The following is a 5,910-nucleotide window of genomic DNA, read 5'->3' on the forward strand; positions in this document are numbered from 1 at the left end:
ATTCATACACGTCAATCTATACCTAGAACGAACCTGTTGAGCAACTGTATATAAAAAAAAAAAAAAAAAAAAAAGTAGTTTTCTTATGAGGATTACAAAGTTGAAAATATCCAAACAGTAAAATTGATAGTAAACAACAGTGAGTAAACCTCTGACCAGTATGACTTAAATCATTCAAAGTGATTTAAAATATTTCCAAATTGTATTACCCCTTAGTAATTGGATTACTTCCAAGTTCAATTGTAGAGTATTTGCTTTCATGAAAAACGGGGAGTGGCAGATACGCTCCACCGTTACCATCCATGTTTACTTCCATAAACACTGAGCACGCTCACTGTGTGTGACGTCGTTGTGTCCTCTTCTGCGCATGCGGGACACTTTTGGGTCGTATGAAGTTCACACAGCAGATCACATACAAGTCGTATTGAACTGGAAACGTGAAGGAAGTCACAAAAAATCCAGATTTCACAAAGAAATCCTCATTGAGCATCAAGTCCTGCAGTGTGAACGTAGCCAATCTGTGGGATTGTTCAGTCAGATAATACGCCGTTATCCTGATTAGTGACATAAAATGTCATGTCAGAGTCAGAATCCAAGGCTGTCGGTATGTTCAGGCTGTTTTTAATGGGTTCTGTTCATTTTTTCTAAAAACCTGTCGGATAGCAAAGTTTAGGATTGTTAAGGGTCAGATTATCGAGTCACGACTGTATTTGATATTCATGTGATATTAGACAGGGTTGTTTTCACTTTAGTTGTATTCTGTGGGACCTTGTAAGCATCACCAACCAAACCAAACTTTCACCAATATGTGTCATGATAGACACAAACATTTCATGGCCAAATACCCCTTGTAGGCGATCCATGTCAGAGTCTAATCAGACAGTCTCCAACAGTGAGTGGGTGCTGTAAACCAGACCTACAGTATTTAAAAGCCAGTAAAAAGAACTCATGTACCACACTGCTGCTCCTGACCATTAATGCAAATCAGCAGCATTAGAAATCTGAAGCATGTTTTTATCATACCAATAATAGCAGACAACAGGTGCTGGCAAAAAGAGTGACAGAGGCTGCAACCATTGTGAAATGAAGTGATTAGACATCTTAATTAGCTGTCGTCTTTCGCCCTGGCCTTCTCTGCATGATGGAAAGTTGTGCTCCAAAGATCAATAGGGAGTAAAACAAAAGCCACCCACAAGCCTCCTCTTAATCAACCATTCCTATGCTTGGAAGCTAAAAAACAACAGAGTGAAAGCGAGGGTGGGCAGATTGTTTGAGCTGGAAAACACTGTGCACTGTCTCTATTGGCATCTGTTCAGCTCATTATTCATCCACTCATTAAGGGTTAAACTTCTTGCCTTTTACATCAGCTCTTGTTGAACTCACTACCTTTGACCTCCATTGCTTTCCCGGACATCAGGGAAATAATCACTGCAGCCTTTGAGCTTCTGCAAACACTGATATACGGATCCAGTCTAGCCTTTAGCCGTCCGCATTTCAAATAAATTCACTTGAAAAAGTCTAAAGCCCTAGCAGTGCTAAGTAAACAGTGCATACTACATAATGTTGTTCAGGGAACGCTTGTTTAAAGATTCACTGAAAGTCTGTGACTCTTGCTGTTTGATACAGTCCTAATTGATGTGAACTAAATGGAATCTATCTAATAAATATGCTTAAAGCAGACGAGTGAGGTTCCTTTAATCCCAATGACGGTCTTGAGATAAATGGTGTGAAATGCAGCACTGATCTAGTGACAGTATACTGGGGAGTCCATCGTCTGAGACTATAATCAGATCAATGGTGATGGTCATCGGTGCTGTTTCTGTCCTATGATGTGTCTAAAATCTGACCGAAACACTTCAAGCAAACCAGTTCTGTGCAAATGGTCACATAGTTGATTTGCAACAGTTTAAGGCTTTTAGAAATACAGGGAAGAATAGATATAGGTCTAAACTTGGCTAAAACAATTGAAGCAAGAGTAGGTTTTTTTCAGTCGAGGTTTAAAGTCTGTAATATTGGGTCTAATATTAAAGGAAACATCCTTGGGGTTGGATCAAAGAGACATGTTGATAGTTTAGATGATGGGACTATTAATGCTAGCTTTGAGAGATCTGAGGGAGAAACAGTCCATGAAGGCCGACTACTCCAAAGGCACTGAAGTTGAAAATACATCCATGAAAGTTGTGGGACGGATCTGCAAGACATTCCTCCTAAATAGCTTCAGTACTATTTGTATGAAGGTTGGACTGGGATGCAGCAAACGCTGAACCAGGATGAATATTTTTGGATGAACATTTTCCTGACTCTTTGTCAAGCACCCACTAAAAGGACAAAATGTCACCTGGATGTTCACTATGTACATGGCATGGTGTCTCAGCAATCTTAAATGTTTAATTTGCAGGCAGTAAATTTTCATTGACCTCAAAGGATGAGCTGCTACCCCACCAGGTCTTAAAGTCACAAGTACACAGGAATGAATTCAATTCAGTTTTATTTGTATAGTGCCAATTCACGACATGTCACGCCCTCCACCTCTGGAGAAGTGCCACTCCGCTCCATCTCCCTCTTTTCCTCTTTTCCCTGTTTTCTCTCTCCCTCTTAGGTGTGTGTCACAGTGTGTAGCACTCCAGGCATGTGCAGTGAATTTCCATCATTACCTGATTTCATCCAGCTGGAACCCAACAATCCAGAGTTGCCTTTGGACTTCCTCTGAGCAAGTGGTCAGCAACGGTGTGAAGGAACCAACCGACTCCTTGACATCCCGTCCATGAACAGCACAAACAGGATCGGAGACAAGGGGCAGCCCTGATGTGTCAGCCATGACAATCCAACAAAGTCCAGAGCCTTTAGCATCTCAGGGTGAATCTCGTCCACAGCTGGTGCTTTGCCTCCGAGGAGCTTCCTACCTTGGCAACCTCTACCATGGATATGGTCGCAGAAACCCCTGAGTCTTCAGGCTCTGCCCCCTCAGCAGAGGACGTGTTTCCAGGGTTCAGGAGGTCCTCAAAGTGCTTCTTCTACCGCCCCACAATGTCCCCGGTCTGGGTCAGCAGTTGCCCCCCGCCCCGGCTGTACACAGCCTGGGCAACGTCCTGCCTCCTCTTCCTGAGGCACCGAACAGTTTGCCAGAACTTCCTTGAGGCCAACCGAAAGTCCTTCTCCATGGCCTCTTCAAATTCCTCCCACACCTGAGTTTTAGCTTCTGCGACTGCTGCAGCTGCAGCCCTTTTGGCCGACCGATACATGCCTGCTGCTTCAGGAGGCCCCCAAGCCAACCAGGCCTGGAAAGTTGCTTTCTTCAGCCTGATGGCTTCCCTCTCCGGGAAGATCTCGAGTAGAGTGTCACTCAGCCAGGGGCTTGTGAGTCCTGATGAACCACAACCTCCCGCCAGAGGACAGAGGTTCAAACAGTGTGTTTCCAGGGTGGAAGGGATCAACCACAATCCTGACCCCCTCAGGGTCCTGGAGGGTCTACGGCTAAGCAGATGATACGCTGCCGTCTGTCCTTGTCGTTAGTGGTGGCAGCGGTGTACCAGACAGTGATGAAGGAGGTGAGAATAGACTGATGAGGATGGAATGATGAAGGTGTGGAAGTCAGTGATCCACCTGCAGGTGGACTCATGCATGTGCATCTGAGAGTTTGTCGTGGACTACAGTTGTGATGACTGTGTTGAAATTCACAAACAGGGTCCTTCATGAACAGAATCCTGCAGTCCAAACGCTGAGAAATGAAGTTGAGAACCATGTAGGCAATGTCGTCTAAAGACCTTTTGTCTCTGTAGGTGAAGTGCAAGAGTGGGTCTGTGATGGATTTAGGGTGCTTCAGTGATTTCATCACAACAGAGGTCTTGGTTTTTTGGGGGATGGGGATGATGGTGGAGATCTTGAAGCCATGATGATCCACGCAGTTCATCAAGGTGGATGGAGAGACAGCATCTGTCCTGGCTGCTTTGCAACGGTTCTGTGTCTTGAAGAGTTTGTTAGCATCTCTCTGCAGGATGGTGAGAGGTGTCTCTGAGGTGATGGAGGATGGGGGGTCTGTGGTATCCCCCAGGGTTCAGATGAGGCACTTCATTAATTATTTGTACTTAGGGAGTCTGTGAATGAGGTTACCTTTGTTAAAGTCAGTAAGGACGTAAGAGTGTCCACACACGGTATCTAATTGGTGATTATCCAGCATGTTGAATATAAACACAGACCAGTTTGTATGAGCCAAACCCCTGTAAAGGTTTGCAGTTAATAAAATGTGATTCCAGATAAGGGGTGCAGCGCTCCTGAATTTCCCTTTCCATTAACGAGTTATTACAACTTCATACTCTTCTATCTGTTACTTTCCCTCCCTGCACTCGTTTGGATCTTCATGCAGAACACACAGCTCAGATTTGACTGCTCCAACCACTGGCTGAGCTGTCCCCGGCTTGCTCTGTCTTGTTCTACACACTGATGTTTTGCTTGACCGTGGTTCAGCTGTGCTTCTCTCCAGGGATGCTCATTTATAAGACTCCCTCCCGGCACTACTCTAAAGCAAGAACTATTTGCTTACATATGGCCCTCAATTAGTTTGGTTACCATGGACCTTGAAGAGACAGCACTGGAAATTGTAGTACAGCAAATTACTGACAAGTTGTTGTTCATAGCTAGAGGAACTGTGACTGCCTTTTTAAATGTCATCTCATTAGTGCTTTGAATAAAGATAGCATCACTGATGATGATCTAGCGCACTGCAGAGGTTGTAACTCAGTGTAGAAAACAACTGCGGTTCATTTAAAACACAGATTAAATATTTCTAACAATCCCAGCTTTCACTAGCAAATAGCAGCGATGTATCATGTCACAGTGGTGGCTGGTGGTTGAGACGGTATACGACGAGCTTTGCTAAACTGTGGGAAAACAAACTGACAAATTGTTTCTAAAAAAATCATGTCAGTTATTTGACTGACTGCTCCTGTTGAGGACGACTTTCTTTTGCCAGCTGATGCTGCAGAGGAAGGCGAGAAGAGGCCGGATGCAAAGGACGGCTTAAGTGGGCCGCTACAAATGTATGCCTTGTCCATAATTTCTAATCTCTTGTTTGTTTGTTTTTAAGGAACTGATCTAAAATTCCTCCACACAAGCTGAGATCTTTACCCAATGTTTTCACCATTCCTCTTAGTAGTACTGTCTGGGATGCTACGCCACTGTGTATCTATGGGTACAGTGTTCAGTGTCGTCAGTAACACAAAAAGAAACCTGTTTTTTTTTCTCCTGCAAATAGAAAATACATTTACTCCAACACCTGCAGATTTCTATTTCAGTTGCTCCCTGCTGTGAAATACCAACCATGACAACCGTCTCAGACAGGAGCTAATTGTCAGTCAGTAGCAAAAACATGAACCTAATGTCTTCCAGTGTTTTAATGGACCCAATAGCAGGCCTACCAGTGTCCTCCTCATCCTTCTTCTCATGATCGTTTGCCACAGTACTGATAATATGTGAAGACAAATTCTAGGTAGTTGGTGCAGTCTTTGAACAGTCAGTCTTTCTAGTATATCCTGTTCCTGTGCAGTCTCATTGAGCCTGGCTGTTTGCAGATGTGTACTATTGTCCACCAAATGATTTATTCTGACATTGCCGGGCAAGTTAAACTGAACCACAGCCCTGACATTGTCTTTAGACTTATCACGCAATTCCTGCAGAATGGCAGAAATTGTGCATCCACTTGTTTCAGTCGAGTTCTCCTTCACCAAAGATCAGCCAGTAGTACGACTGATGAGCCTGATGACTCCCTGTAAGCCACTGATGGTTTTTGTTCCAGTCCTGCTGAACAACTTGTGCCAGACACCTGATGTTCTGGTACAGAGAGAAGTCAGGTGTTGGCATACCTCGATGCTTAAACTACACTTTTTCTTCTGAGCTTTAAGAACATGAGGATGC

The sequence above is a fragment of the Stegastes partitus genome, unplaced genomic scaffold (genome assembly GCF_000690725.1).
Source record: "Stegastes partitus isolate 25-593 unplaced genomic scaffold, Stegastes_partitus-1.0.2 Scaffold132, whole genome shotgun sequence".
Classification (NCBI taxonomy): domain Eukaryota; kingdom Metazoa; phylum Chordata; class Actinopteri; family Pomacentridae; genus Stegastes; species Stegastes partitus.